This window comes from Bolinopsis microptera, chromosome 2, assembly GCF_026151205.1.
Source record: "Bolinopsis microptera isolate Bmic1 chromosome 2, MBARI_Bmic_1.0, whole genome shotgun sequence".
In the NCBI taxonomy this organism is placed as follows: domain Eukaryota; kingdom Metazoa; phylum Ctenophora; class Tentaculata; order Lobata; family Bolinopsidae; genus Bolinopsis; species Bolinopsis microptera.
In genome coordinates, this window is record NC_087073.1 from 13,534,566 (window position 1) to 13,552,901 (window position 18,336).

The window sequence follows — 18,336 nt, forward strand, 5'->3', positions numbered from 1 at the left end:
TCATATTATGAATTAGTCACTTAAAGTGATCCGCGGACTGGTTCCCTTGTCAAACGCTGTCTGAACCATCAATATTATCTCATTGATGAAATAGCCTCGTAGCCGGGCCAGCGAAAGGGGGTGCATGGAAGCCGTACAATGCTTCACGGACTAGTCCACGGACCGGCTTTTTGGATTCCGCCCAGGGATGGACACACACGTGCGACTGCGAGTCTGTCCAACCGCATGCAGTACGTATGGCGCGGAAGCGTTTTTTGTATACTGTTCAGCGCGCACGCATGCTGTTTTAATTATTATATATATACTTAGCTTTCAAAACTACTATAAAACAAATAATTTGAGGAGAAAAGTGAGGGAAAGATGATAGTTTGGCCAGTAATACTTGTATAAGTCGCCAATGCACAATCTATCTAAAGTTTGTGGACCTCAGTTAAGCCTTTTACTTGTTAATATCTACATATATTATACGTACAGGGTGCAGTGCGGTGGCCGCGCCAAGATCAGGCGCTCCTACATTCTATATTATGTCCTACTATATAATATATAATATATACTATATATAATAGTATAGGACATAGTTAACAATATATAACAAATCGCGATCGCTCGCCCAAATTTTAAAAAAAATCTTGTGAAAAGACCCTTTGCACTTTGGTTGTTAAATTGATCAGGATCAGTGTATTTTTGGACGCTAATTCCAAATCACCCTCTACTCCATGACGTACGGTTAAAATGCTTCCCTGTGAGAGTTATGAGCGAAAAACCGTTTTGGTCACGTGACAGGCTAGTAAAACACGAATTCGATTGTTTAGGGCTCGGGTTAGGGTTAGGGTTGTAGTAAAGGTTATGGATAGCTTCGGGGTTATGGTTAGGGTTGGGATTTGGGTGTTGTAAAACCGTTTTGTACGGCTGCAAAACCATAAAAACCGAAACCACGTGAAATTTTTGGGCGAGCGAATTAGTAAAACTAAGAACCCAGATCTAATATATAATCAGAAGTTCAAGTAACTGCCCACGCGCAACCCTTTAATAACTCACGTAATTCTTTTTAAAATTGCACAGAAATTTCATGGAGATTATAGTCATAGGTGTGGGTCAAACTTAGATTTCCTAAAAGTTTCGTCAAATTCGGCGCGAAAAGTGGCATGCAACGCATGTCAACGATTAATTACGGTGGTTTTTACAAAACATTATGATCACAATAGGACTTGGTGCTGGGTGCATGTCATTATTCATGCTTTACGATGACAAGAATCTACCGATCGCTGTATCATAAACACTTAAGTTTGCAAAAATTGACACATCTACAATCTATCATCCTCTCAAATAGTCACCCGTTACTGTTACTATAGTCATAGATCCTCTTCCATTTATGGTGTTATCACTTATCACACACGCCGGCATTACTAGCGCAAGCTTCATATAAGGATTAACATTGACAAATTAATTGGTAATACTCATGATAATCAATGATGTTATCATGATTCACTCATACAGAGAACTGGATTTATCTGACAAACTGTCATAGTGACTATACTATACACATTATTGTATATCATTCATCATCTGAACGTTCCATTTAATTTGTTTCACGCCCAATTGGAAACCTGGCAGTTATTATATCAAAACGTAGAACCATTCCAACAGCAAACCTCGCCTTGTTTGACAATTCATTTGCAGTTCAGGGACTTAAATTGTGGAATGCAATCCACTACCAACTGAATGTCACTCAACATCTCGGGCTCACAAAGTTCATGTTGTCTCTCACTGATAAGCCGCCGACCAGGGGATATGATTAATGATTATGCTCCTCCAAATACGAACACTTTGGCCTCTTCAGTCTTCTGTACTAGCGCCTCTTCGTTCGTGGTTCGGTTGTGGGGTGGTCAGAAAATGTGATGGCCCCGTCAAGTCTTGATGAAACTCAACATATGTCACATAGTATTAGTATTATATAGGTCACATTCCATGATATGAATGAATGAATTAGTGGAGTCCCAGTTCAGGCTTTAACAAATGTGCAAAGGTCTATCTTAGTATTTATGATTTACATGTATACCTCGCTAAACAGCGCTGAAACGCATAGCTTATAAGTTTAAAGAAACATACTGCTGTAACTATAAGTTTTGCGCGATGCATTCTGGCTCTGCATAATTCGCATGGGCCTCATTTATTATCTATCGAAGTTAAATTTTGGTCACAGTGATCGTTAACAAGATATAAATATAAATAATTAACTCACGTTAATTACTTATATTAATCTATCGTCGAATATTATTTTCCGCACGAATATTGTTTTTTTCAGGGGATTACTAGTAGTAGTACATACTGCAGCTAATCGATTTTCAGTCAAATTGAACATCACATTAATAATATAACGACGTTCCATAAGAGGCTGTATAAGGCATAATTGTGATGAGATCGATGCAACCAGACTGCCAATCTTTTAGTGATGGTACAACAGGTACAGTTATGTGATATAATGAAGGCTCAACGAAAATTTGTAACATGTATAGCTTAAAATGAGACGGTCTGACAGCAGTGACGTAACCAATTGGTCACCCTTTTTGGCGCCCCCGCTTCAAACGTTTTCTTATGTCCTAATAAATAAATCATGTCTTTTGTTTGTCGCTACCTATAACAAGTGCAGTTTTTTTTGAGTTTTCAAAAACTTTTGGAAAAGTCAAAAATGAGTTATCCAAGGAAAATTATCTTGACAAAATTTCGATAGTCATCGTATCGCCATACCAGATCACGCATCGCCATCAGTGCACATCGGAAATAGAAATTGAGCTCGACAGGAGACAAAACACCTCGGACAGAAAGATTACTTTACTTGTGCTTGGTGCGAATCTTAAACAACCGTGGAAATGGAGCAAGAAAAGAGCTCTACCTCCTTAATAAATGTGATATCAGCGCAAACATGATTTCCACATGAAATTCAATAGCACATTTAACGATAATGTCCATGTTGACCCAACCAATGCTCCCATGTGGAACCCAGACACTTCGTTTCCGGACATTAAGTTCGACATTTGCTAATTTTGCAGTGGCTCTGTCCCAGTTGACTGTTGAGGCGAGGAAAATACCGCTCTGCAGGAATGCCATCGTCCGCTGTGATTGATCGACCATGTGCTCTCTGTTATGTCACAAATGTCCCTCAAGTCGTGAGTATGTGACTGGCTTATCTACGTGTGATGTGCGTGACTCAAGGTAATAATAGCAATTATAAGTTAGTGCTCAATAAAAAGTCTTACACCTACGTTCGTATGTACGTGACCAGGGTGCACTTTTTACGTCACCGGCCACAGATTTCGCTTCGCGCGTTACATAAATGAGGCTAGCTTTTTTAGTATTTTAGAACTGGGCACGTCGAGAATGTTATGTACAAGCAAACGGTGGAAGAAGTTTAAGGAAAACACCACGTATTTAGATTTTAGAGGTCGCGTATTTTTGAAGACGTGGCCAATAAGAAAGGAAATTCGTAAGTTTTTGCCCCCTTCCCCAGGTCTGCAATTGCCCGATATCGCTAACTGCCCCTCTTGTTCCGGCTTAAGTCAATCAAATCTCACAAAAAATCAGGACTGAACCTGGAATGCCGGAAGCTGAAGTTATGTTTTTTGTTGCTTTAAATATGCAAGGCAAACACTGTCCTGGTCAGGGTCACCAACGCAAACAGTGTAGTATTGCTACTACTAAAATAACAGAGAGCTCCCTAAGGCCTAATTAGGCCAGTATCTGTCTATCACGGTGAACAGCAATAAAAAGCAAGGAAACGTTACGTTTTAAGTCCACTTAACTCACAAACCCATCTAAGATAAATCCAAAAGTGGATCACTTTTGGATTCCTTCCTTACACATTATACATGTCCTTTATCGGGTGCCTCTAATTGAATATTCTCCACATTGAGGACTATTTCTTTAGCTATTTTTATATTACATCTCACTAGTAGTAGTTTACACCAATTTCAGTAATTCAGACTAAAAACTGTCCCACTGTTTATTTCATTTCTAATTTTAACCGTGTTCCTTACCAAGTTTACAGTGACCACTCACCACTCACCAAAAGTGACCACTCTCCACTCTCCACTCTCCACTCTCCACTCTCCACTCTCCACTCTCCACTCTCCACTCTCCACTCTCCACTCTCCACTCTCCACTCTCCACTCTCCACTCTCCACACTCCACTCTCCACTCTCCACTCTCCACTCTCCACTCACCACTCACCACTCACCACTCACCACTCATCACTCACCACTCTCCACTCACTAAGTGTACAGTGACCACTCTCCACTCACCAAGTGTACAGTGACCACTCTCCACTCACCAAGTTTACAATGACCACTATCCACTCACTCAGTGTACAGTGACCACTCTCCACTCACCAAGTGTACAATGACCACTCTCCACTCACCAAGTGTACAGTGACCACTCTCCACTCACCAAGTGTACAGTGACCACTCTCCACTCACCAAGTGTACAGTGACCACTCTCCACTCACCAAGTGTACAGTAACCACTATCCACTCACTCAGTGTACAGTGACCACTCTCCACTCACAAGTGTACAGTGACCACTCTCCACTCACCAAGTGTACAGTGACCACTCTCCACTCACCAAGTGTACAGTAACCACTATCCACTCACTCAGTGTACAGTGACCACTCTCCACTCACCAAGTGTACAGTGACCACTCTCCACTCACCAAGTGTACAGTGACCACTCTCCACTCACCAAGTGTACAGTGACCACTCTCCACTCACCAAGTGTACAGTGACCACTATCCACTCACTCAGTGTACAATGACCACTCTCCACTCACCAAGTGTACAGTGACCACTCTCCACTCACCAAGTGTACAGTGACCACTCTCCACTCACCAAGTGTACAGTGACCACTCTCCACTCACCAAGTGTACAGTGACCACTCTCCACTCACCAAGTGTACAGTGACCACTCTCCACTCACCAAGTGTACAGTGACCACTCTCCACTCACCAAGTGTACAGTGACCACTCTCCACTCACCAAGTGTACAGTAACCACTATCCACTCACTCAGTGTACAGTGACCACTCTCCACTCACCAAGTGTACAGTGACCACTCTCCACTCACCAAGTGTACAGTGACCACTCTCCACTCACCAAGTGTACAGTGACCACTCTCCACTCACTCAGTGTACAATGACCACTCTCCACTCACCAAGTGTACAGTGACCACTCTTCACTCACCAAGTGTACAGTGACCACTCTCCACTCACCAAGTGTACAGTGACCACTCTCCACTCACCAAGTGTACAGTGACCACTCTCCACTCACCAAGTGTACAGTGACCACTCTCCACTCACCAAGTGTACAGTGACCACTCACCACTCACCAAGTTTACATATGTTTCACTCGACAGGAGCTACATAATTAAATGTAAGAAATGTCTTCATGTACGTGATCATCAGTGGTATGGGGGGAGTGTGCAGCTAGAGGCCCAGAAAAGGAAGGCAAACTGTTATCCGGAACCTGGGAGGAACGCAGCTTACACAGATATATCCGATGTAATTAGATCAGATCAGGTTACACATTATACCTGCACAGGATTGACCAGAGAACAGGAGGGTGGGGAGGAGAACGAGTTGGAAAAACATATATTATGTACTCTTAATTTTACATTGTATAATCAAATACATCGTATAATTAAATACAATGAATATGAGGATTTCAAATTAGAAGTTTCGTATTACAATAATTTATTGTAAGATTGCTAGTAGCCATGTAGACATGAAAACGACGTATGTTGAGGAGTCTTGTGACTCCTGTCGAGTGATCACTGTACACTTGGTGAGTGGAAAGTGGTTACTGCACACTTGGTGAGTGGAAAGTGGTTACTGCACACTTGGTGAGTGGAAAGTGGTTATTGCACACTTGGTGAGTGGAAAGTGGTTACTGCACACTTGGTGAGTGGTGAGTGGTCACTGTACACTTGGTGAGTGGAAAGTGGTTACTGCACACTTGGTGAGTGGTGAGTGGTCACTGTACAAAATCCAAACCGAAGGACCCGGAATGTTAGTCGATTATCCGAGATAAACTGTTCATTAGATATAAATTTTTCGGAAACGTTTTGAAGTTTCCGACCTTTGATTAAATATCAGAGAACATAATATTTTTCCTACAAGTTTTGAAGTTTCCAATCTCAAGCGACAATCCTTCACGAACAGAAAGTCTATTCGTTCGCTTGTTTTTCATTTATCTCATGCTATGTTAATGTAATCTTAATGGGAGCTGATCGAGACAATTGATCGCTAAAAGTTGGTGTTTAGCTGACCTAAGAATTCATTTTTAGTTAGCACAATTAGGGACTGTGCGGAGAAACAAGAGGCCGCACCATGGCGCCCCGGTAACTCGTAGTCTGTTTTAGATTTACAGATAGTGTAGAGTATTGACCACATAAGTCGTGTCCAACTGCAGAGTGTGTCGAACTAGAGTCCAGGTGGATATCAATCTATTTTCCTGTTTGCCAGACCGGGACCGAGTGGCAAACAGGATCAGGAGAATTAAAATGTTACTGAAAAGTTTTAAAACTTCCGACCGCTGGTTGAGAAATCTTCCTTATTTGGATTTGATAAAATGTTTTTTAAGGTAGTTTCGAATGAAGAGTTTGGGTTACTTTTGTTTGGAATGTGCTGTTGTGTAGTGACATCATCAACATTCAACACACATGACCGGCTCCACACACCTGCAATAGTCGGGATTCCGCTCCTTCTGTTCTACGAATGCTAATCTCTATAAGGAGTTGTCATTTTTAAAGTCGACTGATATATTTCATGGTTAAGTTGAAACATTCATAAATAAGGGGATATCTCTCAGTGCCCCCCCATACTCCACAGTTGGTAGATTTACGATTAACCCCGAAAGCCCATTTAAGGAAGGTGCACCTTTTCACAGTTAAAAACGCTTAGTTTTTTAAAGAGTGATGTGAAAGGAATTGCTATGCAGGTGAAATTTGTTTAAGTGTTGACATGTTCGGAGTAACGATGGGGGCTCCGTATAGTATATTAGTAGTATAGTATAGTATATTAGTTCTTATTAGGATCAAAAAGAGTGATTAAGGATCTGAAAGATACTTTCAGTTTATTTTCCTTGATTTTGAGACTATATAGGGCACGCACTGCCTTTTTCCAGGGGCAATATGTCATGTAAGTGCGATTTCGCACCTGCCCAGTATTTCATGTGCGGCAAATTTGGAGACAAAAAACATCACAATCAAGCTAAAAAGTTCGCCAAACGTGCACTCTCAGGTTGGATTATTCAAAAGCGTAGTATATAACGTGGCCTTACCCGCTTGTTAAGTTTAACACAACATACCCTCATAGAAGTTTTGATACATGTAATCTAGTTCGACACGTTTTGTAGTTCGACCAACCCTTAAGTTCGACTCTGCCCCAGGTGTGCCCCAAGTGTGTCTAGCTAGATTACCAAATTGCCCAGTTTTTTATTAAAACATTTTGAGTCACGTATGAAATTTGATAACTTTTATATATATATCTCTACTATAATTCAGAAAATTCTTTTTGTTGTCTGTACGACCGCCCACGTGCAAATTAGATGAAAAACAAGAATTTAGGTAACAACCAAAAGGTTCCATAGCAACGGTGTTTTAATGCACACATGCACGTGCAAAGATTGTTTTAACGTCATTTTGATCGGTTTTGTGGTAATTACGTTGTGTTTAAAGTGTTTTATATTTAAATCGGCTGTATCTTCGGTTGAGATAGATATTTTTTGATGCGATTAAAACTTTCTTTCAAAGAATACTACTAGCTTCGTCCCTGTTACCACGGGCTTTCTAGTTGTATATAATAATTAATAAACACTAAATTCACCCAATTGATCCAATAGCGTGCTGCAACAGTTATATAAAAAACGCCTATACTACAGAGTTATATTTTACGGATCTTGGCCCTTCATGATGATAACAATCCAGAGTTGAAGAGATGTATTACGGCTGTTCTGATAATTTCTAGGGAAGAAAATAATGGCAAGATGAATGAACTTGATTAAATTCTAAGTCAATGATTTCAGATTACATAAAAAAAGATGGACGATTTAATATCGTTAATGTGAATAGGGCGTATTATAGTATAACAGTTGATAAGAACTCAAGTTGCCACTGCTCAATCCAGATATACAGATATACAGATATACAGGAAATTCCTATACACCTTATCGCATATACTGATGATATGATAAGGACTATTATGTGATGCTGTAATCAACACTAAGACGGATGCTTTATACATATGAATGAAAATATAACTCATGTAGTAAACTTACACGATAATTACCTCGTACCGAGCAATATGCGGGATACAATTGATTTGAAGGTGTGTACCGCACTGTTCTTTCAGTGGTTCAATGCTCTGAAAACAGTGCGATTAGTTTATAATTTCACTGTTTTGAGATCAAAGTTATAACAACATAGTCGGTGCCATTATAAACTAAACGCACTTATTATAAGCGAATCTAACTGCATGTATAATACGATTACACCATGTTGGCTGCAACTTGCAGCCAACACGGATCGGATCGAAGGATCTTGCAGTGCAAGACAACTAAGCAGTAAGCATGTAATATTACATAATATTACATAGTACTTAATTCCACACGCGACATAATACTTAATTCCACACGCGATTTAACACATCTTATTGAAGTTGCTTAAATTACATCTTTTGAAATCACAATTCGAAAACCGGGAGGTATAAAAATAATTGCTAGTACACCACCTTTTTAGATAATTGTCCAAGAAACCTTTGTATCAAACCTCAAAATCAGGAAGTGACTGGTTTTCTCAACAAAAATCAAAAGAGCTAGTTCCAGTTTTACTAGTAATTACAAGTAAACCTCAAACTTTGGCGCACACCATTTCAAAAAAGGCAAGATCAGATTTTGATCTGGTTTTTCTACTTGTTCGTCTTCAGCAGCTTTATTACATATTATGTTATTTAAATGTAATGTAGGCCTTAATGCAGGTTCCTAAAATGCGAAAATCTCAATTTCATTTAGAATCAAAACAAGTTCTACACCTAGTTAAAGCACTTCCATCCCATATTAGGGGCCATCTACTTAGGACGTCCGCCAAAATCGCAGATTTCAGACCACCCCCTCAGCCTGTCCGGTGTTTCCGAATTTTCAAAACCACCCCCTCCCCCGGACGTCCGGATTTCCAGCTACTTTTAAGAGTACAAATAAAACCAACTGAAATTCATTGTTAATAAAGTGTGTAGTTACTTAAAAGCTTAAAATAGACAATAAAAATTTACTATTTAGTGTCGAACAAGTTTAGCACAGTTACATTTAAGTACGTTTAAGTACTCGTTCAAAATTACAGGGATCTAAACTTACAGGGTAATTAGTGTCAAAGTCAAAGAATTGAAATAAATGGGACTTTTTCGTTAATTCTGCCAAAATTTCCGGACGTCCGGATTTTCAGAAACCACCCCACCGGATTTGTCCAAAATTCCAAAACTACCCCCTTCCTATTTGCCAGACGTCCTAAGTAGATGGCCCCTTACTCAATAAATGTTATGAATCTCATAGTGTTGCAGTTTAATAGTTAAATATTATTAAACACGTAAGCTATTACATAATATTATTTAATAGTTAATTCCACGTACGCGTACGTAATTAATACTCGTTATATTAGCACATAGGGGGGGGGCCAACCATATTAAAGTATATTAAAATGTAGGATTTTTTCCAATTTTGACCCGGGGATATACTTTAATATACTTTAATATACTTTAATATACTTTAATATACTTTAATATACTTTAATATACTTTAATGTACTTTAATATACTTTAATATACCTACATTTTCTCCATTAAAATTTTGAATCCATGTCACTTACCATATACTTGACCAATTTATGAGCCAAAATATATGAATTATGAGTTCAGAGGACTAGCAACTGGCTTATCTTCTAATCTACTAATTGTAGGTATATTAAAGTATATTAAAATGTAGGTTTTTTTTCCAATTTCGACCCGGGATATACTTTAATATACTTTAATATACTTTAATATACCTACATTATAAAAAATTATGTGAAAAATTTTGTTTTATTTAATGTATAGATTAGATTTACCTTTCATGTAAGGTTAGTCTTGTTCAAAGATATTGATACTTGACTAATTTATGAGCCAAAATATATGAAGTATGAGTTCAGGGGACCAGTAATTGGCTTATCTTCTAATCTACTAATTGTAGGTATATTAAAGTATATTAAAATGTAGGATTTTTTCCGATTTTGACCCGGGGATATACTTTAATATACTTTAATATGGTTGGCCCCCCCCCCCACATAGTATTCTCTAGATTTGGTGGTTAGTCTAGAGATTACAACTACATACCTAATCACATTCCAAACATCATGAAAATACTAAATATGACGTGTAGTTACATATTATGTAACCTACGATCATCGTTTGCATGATTCGTTCAATACAATTAAGCGCGCATTTAAATATATGATGATATTACGATTGAGCTCTTTTCGGGAGGACACTTTGGTATTTAGTGCTAACGTTTAATTAAGAATTTATTAAAATAATATGTATTGAATATGAGTTTATAAACATAATATATTGAGTTACAAATTGAATTGTAAAATTAATATCAAGAATTTATTAACCTAATAATATATTGAATATGATTTTATTTACGTTATATACTGAATATGAATGGATAAATATAAAGATCAAACCCCGTACGAAAAAGTAATGCAGTGTTTATCATTGAAAGGTAATCCACATTTATAATTGAAAACTTACTGGAAACTAAGCCCTAGGTAAAAGTAAGATTAAAAATGAATCGTGTTCCTGTATAGTGTACGTGCGTACCGTCTCATATATAATTGAGGATGTGCTGGTTCCTTGTTCCTGTGTCGCTCAACAATGTACGTGATACGCGGTGCGTGGTAAGTGGTAACTGGTTAGTGAGCATAATTATGAATTAGTCTACATCTACATATTTATGCGTATTGCGTAGCTCATCTAGTCACATTTAAACTGTTGGATATCTCTTATCACCACAAAGCACGTACCTTAAAGAACGTGACAACCGCGTGTGAGACAAGTGTACCTTGTCATTTTCCTTGTGACCAACGACATGATTTCTTTGTTGTTAAGCTTTATGTAAGTTCGTTATGTGAGCAGTGTAATTATGTGTTAAGTTACAGTCAAAACACCATTTTCACCAAGATAGTACATTCACTGAGCTTCATCTATTTAACGCAATATCATAAGTACCTTACACCTATTGTACATACTAGCAGGAACCCGTCTAACTCTAAAGTGGTGTCAAGAGACAACGCTATTTATATATTTTGTGATTTTTACACCACCTGGAGGTCCAATTTTCAAGGCTTAAATTGTTCATTCCTTAGCCTATTTTTTATTTCTTCGTGCTGGTCAAAAGTCCATAAAAGCATTCAACCAGCTAGAACCGTTTCAATAGTATGTATTAATGCTTATCATAATATAGCAAATAATTTGAGTATTATCATTTAATGGGATGGGAGTGCTTTAACCAAATGCAGCCGCACCCTGGCTCCATAATAATGGGCAGTATCGAGATAGCCCGACCACTGGTCCGCGGACCACTGTCTGCGGACCACTGTCTGCGGACCACTGTCTACCAGATCATATTACTGTATAATAACAGTATCCCCTGAATCAAGCAACAGGTGTTTGTGAATAGTTGATTGGTTACCAGATCACTGTCTGCGGACCACTGTCTGCGGACCACTGTCTACCAGATCATATTACTGTATAATAACAGCATCATGCAATATATAAAGAATAACTATTATCAGACTGCATCAATCATTTCTATCATCAACTCCTTCTTGAACAACTACAACTATAGTCTCAGAGAAAATATCTTCCAGTCAGACACCGCGTTTTCAGAAAGTCCAGTCATCTGTGATACCGCAATGCCAGCTAGTCCTTTTATACTCAAACAGAACAGCAGTTGTATGAAGGTCTTGAGAGCGAGCTTCTGTCCAGAGAGGATGCTGTCTGTTCTAATATTCTTGTACTTCTTGCAGGGGGAGCAGCGCCATATCAGTCCATCTGGAGACTTCGAGGACGAGCAGGGAACCAGGGACATAGATGCATTACACCCAGGACAGGACATGGAGCTCTCCAGTAATTTACTACGCTACAATTAATTATGCTAGTCGTAACTAATTGCATCCAAGATACCATACATATGATCTGGTAACCAATCAACTATTCACAAACACCTGTTGCTTGATTCAGGGGATACTGTTATTATACAGTAATATGATCTGGTAGACAGTGGTCCGCAGACAGTGGTCCGCGGACAGTGGTCCGCGGACCAGTGGTCGGGCTATCTCGATACTGCCTAATAATGAAATGAAGGACATGTCTTAATTCTAAACGTAAAGCTCGAATATCATTGCACCTACCTATATCTCTATATAATAATATATAGTATAAGGTGCCACATTTTTAAAACAGGCCATGGACAGAGAGAAAGGGTAGCTCGCATATTTGCGGTGACTAATGAGATTGCAGTCGTGTGGGTGTAGGGCAGCTGCTCACTGCTCAGAGAAAGAGAGAGAGAGAGACTTGTCACGCACACATATTATTATTAATATCACGTATATAACTATATAATATGTAATTAATACCGCGCACACACGTTATTAATATCACGTACATGATGTATGAATGATGCTACATAACATTAATGCATAAACAATAGCGTCTACTATAACATTATGATTGAATAATAGCATCATATTCTTAGACATATCTAGAACAAATGAGCCTCTTAGGAGCTGGAGCCTCCTAATGTGTTTATTGTCCAATAATTACTTATCTGGTCACCTAAAACACGTGCTTAACCTAAATGCACGTTGAACAATACTTTACGTGCTACACACACTGCACGTATATTATCACGTACTGTACTTACTCCACGTAATACATGTACTAGACATTAGACAACACAGTAGTTATTGTTGTGCAGGTATTTGCTGAGATACCTCCCATATCGAGAGCACCCGATTCCAAGCTCGTGTGGCAAAGGGGAGGCCGTGTGGCAAAGGGGAGGCCTGCCTTTCGAGATCGCATTACCAGGGGGAAGCCTCGGGTCCAAAATTGTGTATCGACGGGTAGGTGCGGACTGCGATAATCGAAGGATATGACTGGGACCGAAAATTTTCTAAGTCAACATTTTTTCAAAGTTTTTCTGAAAACCACTTTTCTCCACGTTTCATGCTACCCTGTTCATTATTAGCCAAAAACATTTTTTCGGTTTTTCGAAGTCCACACCTACCCCTCGATACACAATTTTGGACTCGAGGCTTCCCCCTGGCAATGCGATCTCGGAAGGCAGGCCTACCCTTTGCAACACGAGCTCGGAATCGGGAGCTCTCGATACGAAAGGTACGTATCGAGAATGGCTCGGACCGATAATTTTCTATAGAGTGAAATTGTGTGGAATTTGAATTAAAATATTGTCAAACTGTTGTTATGCTAGAGGGTAAGAAATACAAGTTTGATATGAAATCAACGTCCAACCCCCCCCCCCCCCCCCCCGGAATCAACTGTAAGCATTTCGAAACGCCTCCCCCCTCGGCTGATAATATGTGAAGGATCCCTTACAAAGGGGAATCCTCGAGTCCAAAATCGTATATCGAAGAGTAGGTGCGGACTTCGAAAACCGACAAAATATTGACTTACAAAATCTTCGGTCCGAGTTTTTTCCCCTAAATTTTTAGAAACCGAAATGAAAAAGTTGGCCCTTTGAAAGACTACCAGAAGCTCCTTACTGCTTCAAAAAAGGTTGATCCTAACCGGAGTTGTAGTCTATTACATGATTAATATCCTATGAACAAAGTCTAGACTCTAGAGGCACTTCCACAGCCCAATAAAAAACTTCAAAGGAACATAAAAGTTTCCTCATGTCCAATCTCTCTGCTTTCCATCATAATAATAATATGTCGTAGATACATAGTTCAAATGTTACACCTGACCATGTTTGTTTGTTGGCATTCTTCCAATTTATTTGGACTTTATTCCATACCTGATGTGAATGTTCATATCCTTCAACTTGATATATTTTGTATTATTCTTTTTACCCTACGAATTTTACAGTCAGTTGGGGGTCGTTCACATATTACGTAATCACTTTTTATAAAAATTTAACCCCCCCCTCCTCCGTAATCAGTTTTACACATAGCTATTGTGTCAGAATTACACTAGCGTAATCATTTGGAAACCCCCCGGCTGATTACGTAATATGTGAACGACCCCTTATAAATATTGATAATGATTCTTGGAAAAGTTTGTACAGTTGAGTATGTATAATAAAATAATATAATATAACGCTTATATTAGTGTCGAATTTATTAAAGTAGGAGACACACAGGTTATAACTTTATAATGGCTAAATCCTATTATAGTGATGACGAATGACAAGCCTCATAGAGCTGTTATAATAAATCCAGCTTGTCCTAGTAATAATATAACTTCGTGACGCTAACTAGTAATATGTTAGTAACAGATATCTAATAACATTAACAGCTATTATATAATAAATCATATATAAATATATCTTATATAACTGGAGGTTATATACCACTGAATATATCTGAGAAAGTAGTGTAGCTCTGTCGCAAGCAAATATATAAAAACCACTATTCTCAGAAATGTCATCATTTCCAAGAAATGGCGCATGCGTGAGAGCAATTATAAATAGGTATATAGTTCGCAATGCAGTGCGTAACCTAAGTTACTTTAGCTAAATAATATAAATAGTGCTGCCCTACCCTCTGGATAGATCAACCTGATGGTGAACACACATAATGTGATTAAACGTTCTTGTCAGATAGTAGAATTCTATGTTATAGTGGTAGGTAGTGTAGAGTTTAGTAAACATAGTGTTGAGTTCATAGCCGTTTAATTAAGTCACTTGTAAGTGACGGCTTGTCTACCAGGGAGCCGGAAACCATTAGTCACTACTTACAGTACATAAAGTACAATAGTACATACTACACAGTTCATAGTCCATAGACGGTAGACCATCTCATGGAAATTTTGTCTCCTTACTCAACTGTAATTCCTCAAAATCACCAGAGCCTCCATATTCACTGCCACCGCTCACTTAATATTCAACCAAACACCCCAAAGTATATTCAATTTCAAGAAACGCGCTCCTATGCTGTCAATTGTGTGTGCACCTACTTCCTTCGCTGCTCCGAAGAGCGAAATAGCTTCACCGAAGATATGCGTCAACGTAATTCAATCGCACGAAACTTTAATAATTTTACTATCAATTTGGTGAGAACCTAGCGAATTAGTCATAATTAAGATTTAAGGATTTAACCCTAGCCCTGACTTCAAACAAAGATGAATGTTTTCAATCATTTATTCTGTCATTTATTCTGTCATCTTCGTTCCAAAACTTTTTATGTCCTATGCATACACTCCTTGATAGTTATCTTGATCTAGTATCTTTGTTTCACACAATAGAGCATAAGTTTTGTGGTTTATCCACTGGGCTTAGAGTTTGTGTTTAAGCTACCAAATTTTATTATTATTATTTATTAAACAGTTATGACGGTCCACGATAGTGGACCTATAATTTAATTTTAATCCTGTGTAAATCCTGTGTAATCCTGTGTAATCCTGTGTAATCCTGTGTAGTCAGACTACAAAGTAAGTATATCATTAATCATTACAGTAGCTACATACACATTACACAGTAGTTCAAGACTTGCTTGTATTTTTGTATACTGGTAGGAGGGAAAAGTAACGGGGAGGATATTTACATATTTCTCTGAGTACTGAGTAGTATACTTCATTCCCTAATACAGGCCCGGAAAATTAAATACTGATTTACCAAAAAAATCCATTCATGATCATTTAAGGTTAATCACAGAACTCCTGACCCAACGAGTGCCGAAGGTTTTGTAAGGAGTTCTGTAAATAGCTTATGCAATTTATGATACAGCACAAGACAACATTATTGGGAACATTTTCTGACCTATAGTGGACTATATTACATTTTAACAGTGTGCCGCTGATACTCTTGTGGTTGCTACAAGACAGCTTACCTAACTGCTAATGGATACCACGCATTTGTCACGTGCCCATAAGCTTGAATCATAGGTTATTTTAGTCCTGTATTTCAGAAGACCTATCCATGACAAAGACATTTCCTAACCCTTGCAAGAGTTACAAGAGTTACTAGAGTTACTAGAGTTACAAGAGTTACAAGAGTTACTAGAGTTACTAGAGTTACAAGAGTTACAAGAGTTACTAGAGTTACTAGAGTTACTAGAGTTACAAGAGTTACTAGTGTTACTAGAGTTACTAGAGTTACAAGAGTTACTAGAGTTACTAGAGTTACAAGAGTTACTAGAGTAACTAGAGTTACTAGAGTTACTAGAGTTACTAACTTACTCTACACTCAATCTACATGCAAGTAAACCTAATTTTTGTCAAATCCAATCCTTCTGCTAACTAAAATTGGTCACGTTTACCTATAGACTAACTGTATCACGTGAACACGTGCCATACTACTACTACTACTACTACTACTATGTCGGAGCTAAGTCCGATCTACGCCAGATAGCCCCTCCATATATCCCTGTCCCGCATCAGGGTTCGCATCAGGTTGTAAGTTCCGTACGTGACGTCGACTAAGTGTAACTTTGGAATTTACAATAAAGACCCACCCACCCCCTTCGCGGTACTAATTGTTTTTTAGGATAATATTTCGGACACCCACCCCTTTTGCGGTACTAACTGTTGAGAAATCACGGTACTAACTGTGTCTTGGTATATAAAATAAGATACCCACCCATAAACTGCTTTAAAAAGCTCATTAGACATTGGGAAATGGGCAAATTATACCCAATATTTAGTAGGGGTTTTGTTTTCAATGTAGTCGAATTCGATAAAAAGTTACAAAAACAGGAAAACATTTCAAAAAAACCTCAAAACCCATTCCCAAAATTGAAATTTGAGGTAAAATGGATTTTGTTGGGGTTGGACACCCCCCTTAATACCATGTACTAACTGTTTTTCTGGGAAATGTACCATGTACTAACTGTGTTTTGGAAGAAAATAACGACCCAACCCCCAACGTCACGTACGATTCTGACCTCATGACCCCCCCCCCCCCCCGGTAGGCTACCATACAAAGTTATATTGCTGACCTTGTCCTTCCATGAGATACCAAGCTGCCATACGTGCTACACCAGAATATGAAATCACATACGTGGTCGCCATGTCATTGAATAGAGAGTGTGACTTATGTTATATATAACTTATGTTATATATTATAACACTAAGCTATAATATAGCTTAGTACACATATTTAATATTTATGCATCATAAAACTCGTACGAATTTTGCTCATTAGTATACATTTCACTTTCTTAAGGGTTCTTAACCTAAAGAAATAAGAAAAACAATAATATGGGGACGATTCTCGCGGGCATCTAAACTATGTCAGTATCACATTCTAAGTTCAATCTAACTGCTGTGGAGAAGTAGTTAGAGATTGGGCCATATGATGTGATACCTGTGGGAGCCCAGAATGAGAGGTTCTTAGTTGTCGGTCACCAAGTTAGAGTGGAGGAATTCTACAGTCGGTAATTTGCAAGCCTCCCATTAAAAAAGCACCGTCATGTCTGGTTCAATTCCGAGAATTATTGAGCTTAAAAGCTTCGGTTTCTGTGATTCTGAGTAAGACCAGTTCCAATACCATTTTTAGAGCAACAGTCGGGTAGTAGCCATTATTTCTAATTTCGCAGAAACGAACAGTCACGAAATTTGAGACTTTGAGAGGCCGGCATCTACTTTATAGATTGGCGACTCCTGTCCGACAGTGACTCCTGTCCGACTCCAAAGTTAGGTTTTTCGGACAATAGTTTGTGTCGGATCCTACCATACGATTTTCTTGAAACCTTCCATAAAGTATGATGGTTATAGAACGGATAATCTGTATAAGTATGGGCGAATTTCTATGTGCCAACTTTGAGATGTCACCTTAAACACAAAAAATATCTCCAAATCCGTAGTTTGCAGTGATACCCAGGAATATATCTGGTGATCCAACTATACGATTTTCTTGAAACTTTCCAGATAGTAAGATAGCTTTAAGGCGAATAATCTGTGCAAGTTTGGGTGAATTTTGAGATATCACTTCAAACACAAGAAAAAAGTGCTGTCGGAGAGGAGTCGTGTTACCACTTTGTAGTATCGACTATGTTACTATGGTAGTAACATATTATGTACTAAAAGAT

General features: G+C 38.5%; 1 protein-coding gene across 1 annotated transcript in view; it reads left to right on the top strand.

Moving 5' to 3' along the window:
• Nucleotides 1–330: 330 nt before the first annotated feature.
• Nucleotides 331–18,336, top strand: part of LOC134811932 (CWF19-like protein 2) — an 81,182-nt gene continuing 63,176 nt past the window's right edge. The window contains exon 1 of the mRNA XM_063819099.1: nt 331–349. The gene's annotated coding sequence lies outside the window, so the exon portion shown is untranslated. The remainder of the gene's footprint in view (nt 350–18,336) is intronic.